Genomic DNA, 20,248 nt, shown 5'->3' with positions numbered 1-20,248 from the left:
TTTTGCAGCAAAACAACACAGGGAAGGCGGTAATGCCATTCTCATTATTGCACACTGCACTGATACAGTTACACCATCCTACTCATATTGGAGAAGATTCGTTATGTCCTAATTTGGCGGAACATGTGGCAGAATTCATGATTAATTGCCTTGTTTGTAAGCAATTTACAGCAGGTCATACTAAGGGTAGTGAGAGGAGCCATACCTCGCCCAATGGGTCCATTCCAACATCTTCATGTTGACAATGCAGACATGCTCCAAGTGTGCCAGGGCTACCGCTACATGATAGTGGTTGTGTGCCCATTTTACCGATGGATCGAAGCCGGTCCCTGTTCCCATCCTGATGCCATTAGAGCAGCAAAATTCCTGGTTCAGGAAATGTTCCCACGATGGGGCGTGTGTTTGGTCCTGCGGTCTGACAATGGACCTCACTTCGCCAATGAGGTATTCCATCATATCACAACCTTGCTAGGGATACAACACACATTTTCTTGTGCCTATCACCTGCAAGCAAATGGGGTGTGTGAGTGTCGCTACGGGCTGCTCAAGAAAGGCATTGCCAAAATTAAGGAGACGCTAAACAAGGGCTGGTTACACTGTCTACCTTTGGCCTTATTTGCCTTGCACAATAAACCAGGGTCCGACTACCATTTAACCGCACATGAGGTGGTAACCGGACAGCCCATGAGACTACCCATGGCTCCTACCACCAGGGCACATTTGGATGCTGAAAATATGTCTGCTGCATTGGGACAGGAAACGTATGAGTACATTGCTTCCTTCATGGCTAGTGCATCTTTTATCTATCATCAACTGCAGGAACAATGGGAGAGGCCCAAAGCAAAAGAGGAAAACAACAACCCAGAATCAAACAAAGAACTTTTGAAAGCTCCACAACTTTATCCAGGGAACAGAGTCCTGTTGCAGGATTTAACCCGTTAATGGTATAAACTCTGGTTTTAGGGACCTTATCTTGTCGAGGAAGTAACAGATCGAGCAGTGAAATTGCAAAATAAGAAGGCCTGGAATTATCTTGGTGATGTCAAGCCCTGTCAAGCGGCAGCCTCTCCTAGCACTGGCTGCGAAAGGCAATAGGCAATATCCCCTGTCAAGGGAGGCAGACAAGGGCATTTATGAGACAATAGCAACCCTAGTAAAGCAATGAATATTAATACCATCAGAATCACTATGCAACACAGCAGTGTACCCTGTGAAAAAGGCAGCAGGATGGACATGGACTTTTATACAGGACTTGCGCCCTCTGAACCATATTGTCGAGGCATAATTTCCTTTGGTTCCGAATCCAGCTGCAATTTTGTGTAGCATTCCAACAGAAGCAGTGAATACGCAGGCAAAATGCGCCGCTTATTTTGGGGACATTTTAGAAATGACGCTTTGTGCCTGGTACGCAACCATGTACGAACAATGGTGTTGAAAGAAGGGTATAACACATTACCAGTGACACAGATTATGGAATTGCAGGGAGCTGCACCCAGGGAAGAGAAGGAATCGTGGATGAAAAGGGGATATACATTATCTCCGACAGATGCCCTTTTGCAGCAAAACAAACAGGGAAGGCAGTAATGCCATTCTCATTATTGCACACTGCACTGATACAGTTACACCATCCTACTCATATTGGAGAAGATTGTTTCTGTCCTAATTTGGCGGAACATGTGGCAGAATTCATGATTAATTGCCTTGTTTGTAAGCAATTTACAGCAGGACATACTAAGGGTAGTGAGATGAGCTATACCTCGCCCAATGGGTCCATTCCAACATCTTCATGTTGACAATGTAGACATGCTCCAAGTGTGCCAGGGCTACCGCTACATGATAGTGGTTGTGTGCCCATTTTCCCGATGGATCAAAGCCAGTCCCTGTTTCCATCCTGATGCCATAAGAGCAGCAAAATGCTTGGTTCAGGAAATGTTCCCATGATGGGGCGTGTGTTTGGTCCTGCGGTTTGACAATGGACCTCACTTCGCCAATGAGGTGTTCCATCATATCACAACCTTGCTAGGGATACAACACACATTTTCTTTGCCTATCACCTGCAAGCAAACGGAATGTGTGAGTGTCTCTACGGGCTGCTGAAGGAAGGCATCGCCAAAATTAAGGAGACGCTAAACAAGAGCTGATTACACTGTCTACCTTTGGCCTTATTTGCCTTGCGCAATAAAGCAGGGTCCGACTACCATTTAACCGCACATGAGGTGGTAACCGGACAACGCATGAGACCACCCATGGCTCCTCAACTAGGGCACTTTTGGATGCTGAAAATATGTCTGCTGTATTGGGACAGGAAACGTATGTCTACATTGCTTCCTTCGTGGCTAGTGCATCTTTTATTCATCATCAACTGCAGTGACAATGGGAAAGGTGCAAAGCAAAAGAGGAAAACAATAACTCAGAAGCAAACAAATAACTTTTGAAAGCTCCACAACTTTATCCAGGGGACAGAGTCTTGGTGCAGGATTTACCCGTTAATGGTATAAACCCTGGTTTTCGGGACCTTACCTTGTAGAGGAAGTAACAGATCGAGCAGTGAAATTGCAAAATAAGAAGGCCTGGAGTTATCTTGGTGATGTCAAACCCTGTCAAGTGGCAGCCTCTCCTAGCACCGGCTGCGAAAGGGCCAATGATCCACAAGCAAAAGAAGAAGGAGATCATTTCAGAGCACGACAGCCCAGCAGAGGCCAACCTATGATTACTCGCTCCCGAGCAAGAGAAATAGAGAAAGGACTTCCTATACATCCAGAGTGAGGACACACTGTCTGTTTACTATTTATTTTAATTTTTTTCTCTTTCTTCTTTCTGCACACTAACAACCTTCATCATGAAAGTTGTGACTGTTATTACTGCATTGTCCCATGCTTCCCCATGCCCCTCATCCTGCGCCCTTCCAAGACCAATTTGTCCACTTTGTTAGGAGATCCAGCAGTACAAGGAGACGTCATCTTAGTGTATTTTTCTGTGTCTTCCTGGCATACTTGGCCCCAAAATACCCACAACTGAATAGAGGAAACGCATCTTTACTTTCAGTACTTCGTGACTCCAGAATACGCGTTGTGTTGGAGCAATTATTTCTCCTTGTTATGACACAGCATTATGTTCGAGGAGCTTGAATTAATAAAGTACTAATAAAATAACACATTTCTAGCGCACTACATGCGGTCAATAAACATCTTCAAGGCTACACAAGATTCCGAAGCGGAGTAAGTAATGGGAACCGTTATTAAAAGTATGCTAATTGTGTCTTTTGTCTTCTTTTCATTTGTTATTTTTGCTCTTATTTTTTGGCGACTTACCTTTGTTATAGAGAATAAAGCTGTAACCCCTCCTAACACAACCCCAATTCCGGCAGGTGGAACTACCATGTCAGGTGGAGCGCGGTAAGCACTGTCGGTTCAGTAAGGTGAGGTAGATGCAGTGCTGATGTAGATATGGGAGGGGTTGATCTCTATCTCACTGATACTGCTCGAGTATTCAATAAGATGTGGTATAAGCATATGACCAAAGTAGGTAGACAAAAAACTGTTCGTAGCTGCTAAGTTTGCACTTTTATCCCCTACGCCATGAGTGCTTCCAGAACATTTGTAGCAACTGAAATACCAGCAGCAAGAGCACAGTGCCTTATGTACCTGTCGATGCTTACTACCCGAGGAAGATTCCAAAGTAGAACAGCTTCCTTGAGATGGATGCCCAAGACAAGATTCTCATACGAAGATAGCTATATAAAAAACACTTGAAATGAGGACAATTATTGGAAAAAAAAACAGGCTATACAATGCATAACTGACGGCCCACAAAAAGGTGAGACAAAAACAATAACACTGAAATAACTGGGGCGTGGCTTGGCAGCCATGCGATGAGCGGCTGGAACTCAGGGCTCTGCAGAGATCCTTTACATAACACAGTCAAACTGGCCCGTTTTTCATTTAAACTTTAATGTAACTTTGTGGAAAGGTGTCGGAAGTTCTGAAGAACGTCCAGGGAGAAGCCGGTGGAGTACGACCCAGAGCAACAGCTACACGCCATGCAAGAAGAAACCACGTACAACCAGGCAAGATGGCGGACGGGTGCGGGCTGCAAAGCTAAAGTTGAAGAGGAGCCAGAGAGCGGTCGCCGGAACTGGTTCATGAGGGCAGCAAGGTAGCAGGCAGCGATGCGGAGCGCATCTTGAAGAGGGCATTATGAAAAGATCCCAGCCCCGCTCTGGCCCTGATCACGGACAGCAGGGGGTGAAGAGCAACAGCGGTTCAGCAGTGCTGCAGGAGCCCCAGACGCAGCACGACAGGTTAGCCTGGGGCATCTGGTAAGGGGGTTTGACTCAGGAAGGGCCCGAGGGTGAGCTGGACATCACCACACACCCCCCTTCCCCCCCAACCACCCACTCCTGGGTGCCTGAAGTCAAGGCCCAGGCGAAACCACGGTACACCAGCCCGTGCCTGGGAATCCACATGCACGGGATACAGCAAGGTCCAGGACCCCCATACGGTGAAGGCCCCCACTTAAAGAGGTGACAACGGGCTGACACAAGGCCCCTTTGGAGAGTTCAACATATGAGGGTAATCCCCACCTGGGCGGAAAGCCCCAGCCCCCCTCCCCGACCAGCCAAGTGTCACCAGAATACTAGTGAAGGAAGGCCCTGCACCATCAAGTTGGCCCACACCCAGGCTCCACAGGCTAAAGGGCGGAGGGGCAGTCCTCAACGGCCCCCTGTGATAAATTGGTGCTCGGCCTGTATCCGCACCCATGGGCCTACCGTCGGCGGACCCCGTGGCAAAGATGAGGACGACACACGAGCGAGGAGATAGGAGGGCGCCAAATAGGCAACTGCCTGCTCCATGGGGGACAAACGGGCCAGACCAACACCCACATGCCAGAGAAGGGGGCAGACACGAGACACCCACCCCAGAGGACACAGGGGGTCAGTTGCCTATGGGGTACACCAATTGGCACCAGAAAGCAGGTGAGACCTCTCCACTCACACCAACCAAAACTCCAGGTCAGGTCAATCTCAACGGAAACATATGGCACAACGAAGGTGGAAACACAACCGTAGAGCAACACTGCGCAAAGGGGAAAAAAGGACACAAAACAAAAAGGGACACTGAATCCGTCGGATCGTATTTAATCAATGTAATTACGTGGGAGAGCACAACCCATCGCCCAGGGGTGACAGCGTAGAAGCGGGCAAGGAACAAAGAGGTCGGCCCGCGGCCCCCAGGAATACGACTTTGGTACACAGGACGAGGTACCACCAGATAGGCATAGAAGAGAAACCGACGAGTACCGACGGAAGGGGTAGGAGAGGCCCGGTCAGAGTTAGGGTATGACAAAGCAAAAGTGACACCACATGGAAAGGGGCCATCACTGCCACGTTGCACCGAAAGGTAGAGGCAGGATACAACGCCCTTTGGGGAATTCGGCTTAAGGGTGAAGATATTGGCACCGCAACTCACAACTGAGCCCCAACGCCAACCTCGAGACGAAGGGAAAGCAGATCAACCCACCCCTGGACAAGCACGTACACCTACCAGGAGGGAGCACGACGAATAGAGTCAACGGATACTGGGGGGGTGCTACCCTCCAGGCCTGCCGATAGTCACACACTATGACAGATCACACGGCTGGGCCATACGGGCTATGAAAAATAACACCCGAAGGTAGCTCTCCCCACGACAACAAGGAAGAAGTGGACCGAGGAAGTCGCATGTGGAAAAGGGGATAACCATCCCAAAATTGAAAAGTATACCTCAGACGATAAACACATCAAGAGGGATAGAACCACATACATTTCCTGCTGGGCACCCGGGAACCCCGGGAAGAGGCAGGCGGAACTTAAGGGCGCATAGCAACTAACCCAGCAAACCCACAACAGAGCAAGTGAATACAAATTTAAAAAACACTGTAGATTCCCCCAACAAAAAGGCTCAGAATAACTTCAGTCAAGCAGCCCATCGAGACATCGTTAGATACAGGGGCAACAACCCCATCCACTTTTGAGGTGACATCAAACACAGTGGCAAGCCCTGCCCCCGGCACCTAATAAGCAAAGTGGATCTCACAAGATATCGAGAGAAGGAGAAATGCCTGATAAAGCAGAGGGAGGGAAGGGGAAGCAGACCAGCATGGAGACATTTGCCAAGAAACACGATAAGGATCGACCCATCACACCTGAGGCTGGAGCAACCGCCATGAGCCCAGACCCACAAGAAGGAAGAAGGGGTGAAGGTCTAATACTAGGGGCCAGAGCTGCGCTGAATATGTCCTTAGAACACAAATTGGATGCGGTCATAGTGGATCTGGGATTCCTTAGGCAAGATGTAAGGTCTCTTGCGGACCAAGTGAGCACGGCAGAGGAACTTTTGCTGATCTATTTATTCCCCACTATTGCAATTGTATAGTTACAACCATGCTCCTGTAAGTATCTGTAACGCTCACCTGACTCCTACGGAGGCGCTGGTCTAGTCTGGGTTGCTGTGGCCTCTTCGAGCGTGATGCGCAGAACTCGGAACACCAACTGAACAGGACCCTCAAATCTTGCTTGTCTGGCCCGTAGGAATATCCTTCTGCAGATGAGAAAGGGGATTAACAGTCTGCAGAATAGTGTGCTTGCTCCCCCCTTCCCCCTTCGTTCTTCTCTAACTTCCTCCGAAATCCCGGGTTGAAGCTCACCTTATGGTTTGAAAGGATGATCTCTCTATCCTGCTTCTGGTGCAGGGGCGCGTGTTTGTCCAGTTACTTCACTGGTTTTCAGAATGGCGCTGGCAAAATCTACTTGACTTTTCCGAGCGGAACGCCGTAAGTATGAAGATTACAAAAGTTCAAGTGTTGAGCCTCCTTTTCTGTTGCCTTCCTAACCTGTGATCTGTCCTTTATTTCAGGTGCAGAATGAAGGCGATGCGTTGAGGGATTGAATTGCCGATGGTAAACTCAGGTGAGTTAGCGATGGGGGCGATCCCTCTTAATGTCTTTATATTCCTCCAGTAATGTCTTTTGTCCTTTCCCCATAGGGGCCAGGGTGCGGTACCTGCCAACGAAGCGGCGCCGACCCGAAATGAGGAATGGTCCACCAACAGAAGACCGGTAAGTGTTATGGCGGAAAATTAGGCCTTCCTCATATGTTCCTTCTGCTCACCTTTTGTCTCTTCTTCTCTCCCCTAGGCGCAGAGATGTGGCGACCGGTGCAGACAGTCGCGGTGGAGCCAGAAGAACTCCCGAGGACAGGTGAGTGAAGCGCAGCGCTGCTGCGAGCAACGCGGTGCTTTTAAATGAAAGTCTTTTCTCAGGAACGCTGGCGTGAAGGTTCCGGATGCAGGTAAGAAGTTTGATAAAATTCTTGGTTTTCACCTTTCTCTTCTCTTCTTTCCTTACAGGTGTTCCAGGATCGAGGCGGGCGTGGCTGGAGACCAGATGCAGGAGCAGACACAGTGAGCGTTCAGCTGCTTGGATGCAGAACAACGCGAAGCGTGAGCTACTGTCTGGGCGTGGCTTAAATAGCCCCCAAAGTAGTTCCAGGTAAGTATCCTTCCCTGGCCACGCCCGAGTGGAAAAATAGTCCCAATGAAAAAATAGTCCCTTTCAGGTCTCAGGGAGGCCTGAATCTTGCAGCATGGTCTGCATCAGGTAAGTGCACAAAACACCTTCCTTTATGAGCCTGGCGCCTATGGCGCCAGGACTGATGTCCAACATGAGCCTGGCACCAACGGCGCCAGGACAGAGTCCAAAGAGCCCCTATAAGGGGCCGCTGGGCTTTTACCCGGGGGCATGATGCCTGCTCCCGGGGGTGCTGGGCCTGGCCTGGTGCTCCGGGGGTAGGCATCATGACAGCACTCCCCCCCCAAGGCCCCTCCCAAGGTCGTTCCCTCTGGAGATTTCGGTTTGTTTGGGAAATTCCGATGGAACCTTTTTACCAGCCGAGGTGCATGTACGTGGTCGCTGGATTCCCAAGACCTTTCCTGAGGCCCGTACCCTTTCCAATTAATTAGATAGAAAAGTTTTGATTTTGAGATCTTAGAATCCAAAATGTTCTTCACCTCGAATTCAGGCTCCCCATCTATCTGGATTGGTTCTGGTGGCTTTATTAATCTGGTTCCTGGTTGCACTGGTTTCAAAAGTGGCACATGAAAAACGGGGTAAATCCGCATGTTAGCTGGTAGATCGAGCTTGACTGCCACTGGGTTAATTATAGCTTTGATCGAGTAAGGGCCCAAATACCTTGGATTAAAAGTTCGAGGTCCCTTGAGCAATAAGTGTTTGGTAGCCAACCATACTTGATCCCCTATTTGGTATGGAGGCGCCTCACTCCGATGCAGATCCGCATTCTTTTTGTATTTCCCTTTCGCTTGTTGCAAATGTGCAGTTGCATCCTTGAAGGCTTGCGTTATCGTGGAATGCAAATGGTCCACTGCGGGCATTTCAAGGCTCAGAGGTGAGTCCAGGTCTGAAGTACGAGGGTGATGTCCGTATATGGTATAAAAGGGGCTTTGTCCAGTTCCAGAGTGTACCGAGTTATTGTATGCATATTCGGCCACCCATAAAATATCCTTCCAATTACCCTCCGATTGGTGCAACATACATCGTAGGTATTGTTCAAGGGTCTGGTTCGTTCTCTCCGTCTGACCATCGGTCTGTGGGTGGTGGCTGGTTGAGAGTCTTACTTCGATTTGTGCCAGTTGACAACACTTTCTCCAAAAATGAGAAATAAACTGGCTTCCCCGGTCGGAGACTAGTATGGACGGGAATCCATGCAAACGGATGATATTTTCAAGGAATTCCTTGGCTAGGACAGAAGCTGAAGGTAATCCTTTCAACGGAATAAAATGGGCCATCTTGGAAAATAAATCCACCACAACCAGAATAGTATTGTATCTATTACAAGGGGGCAGGTCTGTGATAAAATCTAATGACAAGGTGTGCCAAGGTGCTGGTGGAATGTCTAAAGGCTGAAGAAGACCGGCGGGTTTTGTCTTTTGGCCTTTGTTTTGGGTGCAAACTCCACAGGACATCACGAAAGATTTAATATCCTTTCGCCAGGAAGGCCACCAGAATTGTCGTTTCATTTTTTCCTCAGTTTTGGCATGCCAGGATGTCCTTCCATCAGGGTATCATGATGACGGGAAATAACCAGTTCTTGCAATTCCTTTTCTGGCAGAAATAAGCGTCCTTGGAAGTAAGGTAGCCCCTCATTGACCGAAAAGTAAGACCCCCTTTGGATCCAATCCTGCAAGGCTGTAGAGTCCAGGAGTTGTTTTACCCGAGCTTGAATGTCTTCAAGGGTTTGTAAAGAGGTTATCCCCAAAATTCTTTGTTCGGGAATTATCGGCACAGGTTCTGAGTTTGTGTCTATTTCTCCCATTCCTATTCGAGATAGCGCGTCCGCTTTGCCATTCTTACAGCCGGGGCGGTAAGTGATTACAAAATCGAACTCAGCAAAGAACAAAGCCCATCGGAGCTAACGTGACGATTGAGCCTTGGCAGTTTTTAAATATTGTAAGTTTCGGTGATCAGTGATCACGGTGATGGTATGCCTGGCGCCAAGAAGATAATGCCGCCAAGCCTTAAAGGCGGACTTAATGGCTAATAATTCCTTGTCGGTGATTGCATAATTTACCTCAGGCGGCGAGAACTTTCTGGACCAAAATGCTACGGGGTGCAGTTGGTTGGTTTCAGGGTCTCTCTGAGACAGGACAGCTCCCATGGCTAAGCTGGACGCGTCGGTTTCGACTATATAAGGGAGATCGGGACGCGGGTGTAACGCTCACCTGATTCTCGCAGAGGCGCCGGTCTTGACTGGGCGACTACTGTATCTTCAAAGGTGATGTGTAGCACCCGGTTGGCTCTTTGGGCTGGACCTCTGTGCACTGTATGCCTGACGTGTAGAGTAAGATGTCTGCAGATAGAAAATATGGGGTTAATAAACTGGGGTTATTGGGGTGTCCCTATCTCTTTCCTCTTCTCCTCTCCTGTAGACCCCCAAAGGTTAACGCTCTCACCTTAGGTAAGTGAATGCCGAGCTCTCCATCTGCCTCGAGGCAGGGTGCTGTAACCAGTTTCTTCACTGGATAGGTAGCGCAGGCCTCTTGACTTCAGAGGACTGCTGTCCGTCGTTTACTGCACGAACGGTAAGTTTCGAGTCATTCAAATGTCTTTAAAGTCTTTAGTAATGATGTCTCTTGTTTTGCAGGGTTCCGGCGATGGCGGATGACGGGCTGAAGTGAGTTGAAGATGGAGCCCGTGTGATGAATAGAAGCGCCTGGAAGCACGTAAGTAAGCACTTGTTGCCTGCTTCACTATGCGCTCTAACTGTCTTTTTATTTTGCAGGTACGAGTTCGGAGCGGCTGCAGGGTGCCGGAATACCCACTGGATTAGATGTGGAAAGGAGTAATGGCACGTGAGTATTAAAGTTCCCCAATGTCTTTAAACGCACCTTGTTTTGTCTTTCAGATGCGGGATGCAGCGCCGAAGGCCTCCGGAGCGTGGGAAGAGTTGGTAAACTTTTGTCTTTCAGATGCCGGAATGCTAACCTGTTCTTTCTTGTCTTTATAGGTGTTGCTGAAGACTGGATTCAGGATGGTAAGCCTTTGCCTTTCAGATGCCGGAATGCTAACGTGTTCTTTCTTGTCTTTATAGGTGTTGCTGAAGACTGGATTCAGGATGGTAAGCCTTTTTCCTTAGGCCCAGGACCGGATGCAGAAGACACGATGAGCGTTCTGCTGCAGAGGTTGCAGAATAACGCAAAGCAAGATTCATCCACCGGGTGTGGTTTAAATAGCCTCCTGTAGTGCTTAGGTGTCTCCTTCCACAGCCACGCCTAAGTAAGAAAAGAGTTCCTGGTAAGAAAAGAGTTCCTGCCTTCCAGAAGAGTTCCAGTGTTCTGAATCTAGGGAGTGGCTCCAGCCCCACCCAACAGGAAAAGTAGTTCCAAACAGAAGAGGATCAGAGGCTCAACTGGCAGGCAAGTAAGCAGCATGGTCTGCTGAAGGTAAGTCCACCCAAGCATCATGAGCCCGGCGCTTCCAGCGCTAGGACTGGGCATATTTATGAGCCTGGTGCCACTGGCGCCAGGACTGGGTCCAAAAGGTCCCAATTGGGACTGGTTGGCACTCGGAACCTGGGTTATGGATCTGCTTCCAAGGGAGTTGGGAAAACCCTGACCTTTTGGAAGCAGAGATCATGACAGTACCCCCCCTCAAGACCCCTCCCAAACCGGGCTTCTCCGGGGGTTTTGGCTTGTCAGGAAATGTTCGGTGAAATCTTTTGATTAGGCGAGGAGCGTGGACATATTCAGCAGGTTCCCAGGATCTCTCTTGGGGGCCGTAGCCTTTCCAGTCAATTAGGTAGAATAGTTTAGATTTGGAGATCTTGGAGTCCAGAATGCTTTTGACTTCAAACTCGAGTTCTCCATCGACTAGGATAGGTTTTGGAGATTTGGTTAGTCGGGTTTGAGGTTGCACGGGTTTTAATAGAGAGACGTGGAAGACCGGATGTATCTTCATGTGCGGGGGCAAGTCCAACTTGACCGCTACTGGGTTTACTATGGTAGTGATGGAATAGGGACCAAGGTATCTTGGGTTGAATGTGCGTGGCCCTTTTAGAGATAGATATTTGGTGGATAACCAGACTTGATCCCCTACTTGATAGTGAGGGGCTTCCTTCCGATGTTGATCTGCTCCTTTCTTGTATTGTTCTTTAGCCCTTTGAAGGTGAGAAACAGCTTCCTTAAAGGCTTGGGTGATTGTAGAATGCAGGTAGTCTACTGCTGGTGTTTCAAGATCTTGGAGGGGATCCAACTCCGAGGTTCGAGGGTGACTGCCGTACAAAAGAAAAAACGGGGTTTTCCCAGTTCCCGAATGGACAGAGTTATTGTAGGCATACTCGGCTATCCAAAGGATATCTTTCCAAGTTTTTTCAGTTTGTTGCAGCATGCAGCGTAAATACTGTTCCAGAGTTTGATTGGTCCTCTCGGTTTGTCCGTCGGTCTGAGGGTGGTGACTGGTCGATAGTCTCACATCAATTTGAGCCGACCGACAGCAACTTCGCCAAAAATGAGAAATAAATTGACTACCTCGATCCGAAATTAGAACCGAAGGAAAACCGTGCAGTCGGACGATGTTTTCGAGAAATTCTCGGGCCAGAGTTGCTGCTGTTGGCAAGCCTTTGAGCGGAATGAAATGCGCCATCTTGGAGAATAAGTCCACGATTACTAGAATCGTATTGTATCCGGAGCATGGAGGTAGATCGGTGATGAAGTCCATAGAAAGCGTATGCCAAGGGCGAGGTGGGATGTCAATAGGGCGTAAGAGGCCTGCTGGTCTTTCCTTTTGACTCTTGTTTTGGGCGCATACTCCACAGGACATTATAAAGTCTCTGATATCTTTTTTCCAAGACGGCCACCAGAAGTAGCGCTTGATCTTTTCTGAGGTCTTGGCTATACCGGGATGACCTTCCATTAAAGAGTCGTGATAACAAGAGATTACTTTTTTCTGTAAATCTGTGCTGGGTAGGTATAATCGTTCTTGGAAATACAATAAGTTGTCCTTTACTGCAAAGTCCTTTCCCTGCAGATGCCAATTCTGTATGTCTGCTGGAGTTACAAGTTGCCTGGCTTTATCCTTAACTTCCTCTATGGATTCTGTGGCGATTACACCCAGAATTCTTTGTTCGGGAATGATTGGTACAGGTTTAGGGTTGACCAAGTGTTCTTCCACTCCCATCCGAGAAAGGGCATCGGCTTTACCGTTCTTTGTACCAGGTCGATAGGTAATTATGAAGTCAAACTCGGCAAAGAATAATGCCCAACGGAGTTGTCTAGAGGATTGGGCTTTTGCGGTCTTCAAATATTGCAGGTTTCGGTGATCCGTAATCACAGTAACGGTGTGTCGGGCCCCCAGCAGATAATGCCGCCAAGCCTTAAAGGCAGACTTGATAGCCAGAAGTTCCTTGTCAGTAATCGTGTAATTGATTTCAGGAGGCGAGAATTTGCGGGACCAAAATGCCACGGGATGCAACTGATTGGTTACCGGGTCCTTTTGTGATAGAACTGTCCCCATGGCAAGGCTTGAAGCATCAGTTTCCACGATGTAGGGGAGTTCGGGGCGAGGGTGTTTTAAGATTGGTGCAGAGATAAATTTAGTCTTCAAATTCTGGAAAGCTTGTTCCGCCTCGGTAGACCATTCAAAACGTTTGTTTTTCTTTAACAAGGCAGTGATGGGCTGGACTATTCGAGAGAATTCGGGGATAAACCTGCGGTAAAAGTTAGCGAAGCCTAACATGCTTTGCACACCTTTTACGGAGGATGGTGATGGCCATTTGAGAACTGCATCGACCTTCTTTGAATCCATACGCACTCCGCCAGGTGATAATATGAATCCCAAGAATTCAACTTCAGTCACGTTGAAAACACATTTTTCCAACTTAGCGAAAAGTTTGTGTTGACGCAATCTTTCGAGGACCATTTTCACGTGTTTCCGATGTTCAGATTCCGATGAAGAATAAACGAGGATGTCGTCAATGTAAACAACAACACATACATCGATGAGCTCTCTGAGGACATCGTTCATAAAATATTGAAAGGCGGCCGGGGCATTGCAAAGTCCGAAGGGCATGACCTGATATTCAAATAGCCCATACTTGGTGCGGAAGGCCGTCTTCCATTCATCGCCCTCTTTTACTCGTACCAAGTGGTAAGCTCCTCTAAGATCCAGCTTTGTATATATGCATGCTTTTCTGACTTGGTCCAGGAGTTCAGGGATCAAAGGTAACGGATATCTATTCTTAACGGTGATCTGGTTCAGGGAGCGATAATCGATACAAGTTCTAAGGTCTCCTTCCTTTTTTGGAACGAAGAACAAAGCTGAAGAAGCAGGGGACTTGGAAGGACGAATAAACCCATTTGCCAGGTATTGATCCAGGTATTGTCGAAGGTGAAGGTTCTCAGGCTCGGTGAGGGCATAAATTCTACTACAAGGAGGAGTAGATCCAGGTATCAGGTCTATCTGGCAGTCATAAGACCTATGAGGAGGTAGAGAGTTAGCCTGATCCTTCCGGAAAACATCTTGGTATTCTAGGTAATCGGGAGGTAACTGGGGAGTCTCTGAAGAAATTGCGGCCAGTGCAACACCAGGTGGAGGGTGACAAGTAGAGACACATTCTGGAAACTGGACCGTTCTTGCTCGCCAATCGATCAGAGGATTGTGTTTCTCTAACCAAGGTATTCCTAGAATAATCTGAAACTGAGGGGCCTTGATCACATCGAACACGATCTTCTCATGGTGTCCATCTTGACTTACTAGCGTCACCTCTTGAGTGGTATGCGTTACTGGCCCGGAGGCTATCTCCGTACCATCCACCGTAGTAATGACGTCCTTTACAGCCTTGGGACAAAGAGTTAGATTCATCCTCAAAACCATTTCATGATCCACATAATTGCCGATGGCACCGCTGTCGACGTAAGCTTCAATTGCATGTAATCGATCCGGATTATCAGGGCTAATGAGGACCATAGGTATCACGAAATGCGTGGTCACGGAACTGGTTTTCACGCTCGGCAAGAGGACCTCTATTCTTGTCGGGCGAGGTCGTTTCCCTGCTCAGAGTTTGTAACTTTGGTAACTGCAGCTCCTACTGCCTTCTTGGCAGGTTTCACCGGACAGTCTCGAAGAAAGTGCCCTGAGTTTCCGCAATATAGGCATAATTGCAACTGTTTCCTCCTTTCCCGCTCCCTTTGTGTTAGAGGACCTTTCAGACCCCCTATTTGCATGGGTTCCCCGGAGTCTACTCCTTTGGAAGGAGTTGGCGGTTTGGAAAATACTCGAGCATCAAACTTGGAACGATCGGCCTTCCTGTTCTGCAGCCTGTGATCTATTTGAACGACCAAGTCTATATAATCCGAACAGTCTTGTGGGGGATTCACTACTTGGGCTAAAACGTCTTTGAGCTCTCCACGTAGACCTCTATAAAACAGCGTAATCCTTTTGTCCTCAGGCCATTGAGTTTCCACTATTAGTCTATTGAAAGATGCAATATAAGCCAAAAGGTCTTGATTACCCTGTCGCAACGAAAGAAGCTCATTGTCCAAGGCCTGCCCCTGTGAATGTCTTGCGAACAGTTTTTCCATACTAAGCTGAAAGGCTTGAAAATCATGGAGAACCGGATCATCTTGATTAACTAGAGGGATCGACCAGTCTGCCGCATTGCCACTAAGGTACGAAAGTACAAAAGCTACTTTTGCTTGATCAGTTGGAAAGGCTGCTGGCCGGCATAAGAAGTGCAACCGCACTGATTGATAAATACTGCAAACCTCTTTGGGTCACCAGAAAATCGTTCGGGCGGAGCCAGAGGTACATTCCCAGGTAGGTTGATCTGCACTGGATTCATAGAGGATGTTGAAGGAAGATTTGCCCCTGATGCGGGTAACGGGGTCTGTCCGGCTTGTGACTGTAGCACTTGTCTAGCAAGATTGTCTGTTCTCTCCTTGGAAATAATTAGTTCCCTTCTTAGAGCATTCGTTTCCTGACGAGCTGCATGCACTTCTGCCCTTAGTTCCCCAAGTAACCGGGCTAGGGGGTCAGTATCCGAGGTTTCCATAGCGCCTGGGCGAGAGTTTTGCGGTAGGCTTTGCGTTCTGTAACGCTCACCTGATTCTCGCAGAGGCGCCGGTCTTGACTGGGCGACTACTGTATCTTCAAAGGTGATGTGTAGCACCCGGTTGGCTCTTTGGGCTGGACCTCTGTGCACTGTATGCCTGACGTGTAGAGTAAGATGTCTGCAGATAGAAAATATGGGGTTAATAAACTGGGGTTATTGGGGTGTCCCTATCTCTTTCCTCTTCTCCTCTCCTGTAGACCCCCAAAGGTTAACGCTCTCACCTTAGGTAAGTGAATGCCGAGCTCTCCATCTGCCTCGAGGCAGGGTGCTGTAACCAGTTTCTTCACTGGATAGGTAGCGCAGGCCTCTTGACTTCAGAGGACTGCTGTCCGTCGTTTACTGCACGAACGGTAAGTTTCGAGTCATTCAAATGTCTTTAAAGTCTTTAGTAATGATGTCTCTTGTTTTGCAGGGTTCCGGCGATGGCGGATGACGGGCTGAAGTGAGTTGAAGATGGAGCCCGTGTGATGAATAGAAGCGCCTGGAAGCACGTAAGTAAGCGCTTGTTGCCTGCTTCACTATGCGCTCTAACTGTCTTTTTATTTTGCAGGTATGAGTTCGGAGCGGCTGCAGGGTGCCAGAATACCCACTGGATTAGATGTGGAAAGGAGTAATGGCACGTGAGTATTAAAGTTCCCCAATGTCTTTAAACGCACCTTGTTTTGTCTTTCAGATGCGGGATGCAGCGCCGAAGGCCTCCGGAGCGTGGGAAGAGTTGGTAAACTTTTGTTTTTCAGATGCCGGAATGCTAACCTGTTCTTTCTTGTCTTTATAGGTGTTGCTGAAGACTGGATTCAGGATGGTAAGCCTTTGCCTTTCAGATGCCGGAATGCTAACCTGTTCTTTCTTGTCTTTATAGGTGTTGCTGAAGACTGGATTCAGGATGGTAAGCCTTTTTCCTTAGGCCCAGGACCGGATGCAGAAGACACGATGAGCGTTCTGCTGCAGAGGTTGCAGAATAACGCAAAGCAAGATTCATCCACCAGGTGTGGTTTAAATAGCCTCCTGTAGTGCTTAGGTGTCTCCTTCCACAGCCACGCCTAAGTAAGAAAAGAGTTCCTGGTAAGAAAAGAGTTCCTGCCTTCCAGAAGAGTTCCAGTGTTCTGAATCTAGGGAGTGGCTCCAGCCCCACCCAACAGGAAAAGTAGTTCCAAACAGAAGAGGATCAGAGGCTCAACTGGCAGGCAAGTAAGCAGCATGGTCTGCTGAAGGTAAGTCCACCCAAGCATCATGAGCCCGGCGCTTCCAGCGCTGGGACTGGGCATATTTATGAGCCTGGTGCCACTGGCGCCAGGACTGGGTCCAAAAGGTCCCAATTGGGACTGGTTGGCACTCGGAACCTGGGTTATGGATCTGCTTCCAAGGGAGTTGGGAAAACCCTGACCTTTTGGAAGCAGAGATCATGACAGCGGGTGCTTCAAAATAGGTGCGGACGTGAATTTAGCTTTCAATTCCTGAAAGGCCTGTTCGGCTTCCTCGGTCCATTCGAAGCGTTTATTTTTTCGCAAGAGTGCAGTGATGGGTTGTACCACACGTGAAAATTCTGGGATAAATCTGCGATAAAAATTAGCAAAACCAAGCATGCTTTGGACACCTTTCGCCGAACTAGGTGATGGCCATTTGAGGATGGCATCCACTTTTCGTGAGTCCATTCGGACCCCTTTAGGTGTCAGGATGAATCCCAGAAACTCAACCTCGGTGGTATGGAAAACGCACTTTTCCAGCTTTGCAAACAGTTTGTGCTGGCGCAATTTCTCAAGGACGGCCCTGACATGCTTTCTGTGATCAGATTACGAAGAGGAGTACACAAGAATGTCATCGATATATACGACAACACAAACATCGATGAGTTCCCGAAAGACATTGTTCATGAAGAATTGGAAGGCAATAGGCGCGTTGCACAACCCGAAAGGCATCACCTGGTATTCGAATAATCCATATTTTGTACGGAAGGCCGTTTTCCATTCGTCGCCTTCTTTTACTCGTACCAGATGATAAGCCCCCCGGAGATTTAACTTGCTGTATACGCAAGCGTCCTTCACCTGGTCAAGGAGTTCAGGGATCAGAGGCAGAGGGTAACGGTTTTTAACAGTTATCTGGTTCAATGCGCGGTAGTCGATAGAAGTTCTAAGGTCGCCTTCTTTTTTGGGCACGAAGAACAAAGCCGAGGATGCCGGAGACTTTGACGGGCGAATGAAACCATTGGCTAGGTATTGATCTAAATATTGTCTCAAATGCAGATTCTCAGGTTCAGTAAGGGCATAAATCCTGCTACAAGGGGGTTGTGCACCGGGCACAAGATCGATTTGGCAATCGTACGATCTGTGGGGAGGTAACGTGTTGGCCTGTTCCTTTTGGAAGACGTCCTGAAAGTCTTGATATTCCGGAGGTAGTTGCATGGAGACAGAGGTTACAGACGCTAGACTAATCTTCAGATTTTCTGGGTAGCAGGTTTGTGCACAATCCGGGAAGGTTATTCTCTTCGCTCGCCAATCAATTCGAGGATTATGTGTCTCTAACCAAGGGATTCCGAGAATAACCTGAAACTGTGGAGCCTTGATTACATCAAACACAACTGCCTCCCGATGGCCGTCCGGACCTATAAGTGTCACCTCAGCAGTGGAATGTGTTACCGGTCCAGAGGCAATTTCGGTTCCATCGACTGTGGTGATGACATCTTTGCTGGTTTTAGGATGCAGAGGGAGGTTAATCCTAGAGACCAATTCATGATCCACATAATTTCCTATAGCCCCACTATCGATGTATGCCTTTATTGCATGCAACCGCTTAGGCTGTTCCGGATCTACGAGGACCATTGGCACAATGAAATGCGAGGTCTGAGAGTTAGTTTTCAAGCTCGGCAAGCGGACCCCTACGCTTGTCGGGCGTGGTCGTTTCCCGAAACAGAGTCTTCATGGTTTTTATCAGCGGCTCCTACCACCTTATTGGGCGGTTTTGCCGGGCAATCTCGTAGAAAGTGTCCAGAGGACCCACAATAAAGACATAATTGCATCTGCCGTCTTCTTTCACGTTCTTTTTGAGTTAAAGGTCCTTTAACCCCTCCGATTTGCATAGGCTCAGAGACATCAGCACCCTTGGGGTTAGCGTGGGTCTTGACCAACACCCGGGTCTCAAACTTGGACCGATCTGCTTTTCTGTTTTGAAGTCTGTGATCCAATTGGACCACTAAGTCTATATATTCTATGCATTCTTGGGGCGGATTTACAACTTGGGCCAGGACATCTTTAAGTTCTCCGCGTAGTCCTCGATAAAATAACGTGATTCTTTTATCCTCTGGCCACCCAGTTTCCACAATTAGTCTATTAAATGTTGCAATGTAGGATAGGAGGTCCTGATTGCCCTGTCGCAGGGATAGGAGTTCGTCATCCAGAGCCTGCCCCTGAGAGTGTCGAGCAAATAACCTTTCCATGCTTGCTTGAAATCCTTGAAAATCACGGAGAATCGGGTCATCTTGAGTAACCAGTGGAACTGACCAATCGGCAGCACAGCCGCTGAGATATGACAATACAAAGGCTACCTTGGTCTGGTGCTTAGGGAAGTGTCATGGGCGCTACTCCCGAGGGGCCAGGACTGGCCCAGCGCCCTCGGAAGCAGACCCGTCTTCCACTACTCCGGACCCAGCAGACCCCTACAGGGGCCCTTTGGACCGTGTCCTGGCGCCTTTGGCACAAGGCTCATGAAGGGTTTCAGTCCCGGCGCCATAGGCTCATATTGATAAACAGTGTAATAATGCTTGGGTGGACTTACCTGAGGCAGACCATGCTGCATATTTACCCAGAACAATCCAGTCTGGTTGAAGTCCCCAGCCATCAGGGCTGGGAGGAACTATTCCCTCCATTCAGGAACTCTTTTCTTACCTGGGTGGAACCGGTGGAAGAACACACACTGGAAGCACTTCTCTGCTATTTAAACCATACCCGATGGAAAACACGTGCTCCGCGTTATTCTGCAGCAGCAGCAGGACGCTCACCGAGTCGGCTCCTGCATTCCAGGTCCAGAGTCATCTTCAGCTTCCGAGCAGCAACCTGTGGATGAAGAAAGACACAGAACAATACTTACCAGATCCCGGAATCCAGTCACCGGCAAAACCTGCAAAGAATAAACATAAGGTTAGAAAAGTGCAACTCGCTCGCAGCCGCGCCCGCTTACCTGATCCATCCGTGATTGCAACGGAGCTAACCGCGGCCTTCTCTTCGGCAGCTTCTCTGCACCTGAAAGGCAAAGGACATAATTAAAAAGGGGTTCGGGTGAAGGCAGTCGCATTCATCTTAACTTACCAGTTTTTGCACGCGCAGAAGCGGGCGCATCAACCGCAGCATCCCGGCACCTGAAAACTAGAAAAAGGACATTATTTAGAGGTGCCATTAAAAGCGGCCAACGATCATTATACTTACGTGCATCGGCACGTGCAGTGGCAACGGATATAAAGCCCGCAGCATCCCGGCACCTGAAAACTAGAAAAAGGACATTATTAGAGGTGCCATTAAAAGCGGCCAACGAACATTATACTTACGTGCATCGGCACGTGCAGCGGCAACGGAAAACTACACCCACAGCATCCCAAGGCCT

This window comes from Ambystoma mexicanum, chromosome 1q (genome assembly GCF_040938575.1).
Source record: "Ambystoma mexicanum isolate Mex_15411 chromosome 1q, UKY_AmexF1_1, whole genome shotgun sequence".
NCBI classification, from domain to species: Eukaryota; Metazoa; Chordata; class Amphibia; order Caudata; family Ambystomatidae; genus Ambystoma; species Ambystoma mexicanum.
Note: the sequence above shows the minus strand (reverse complement) of the source record.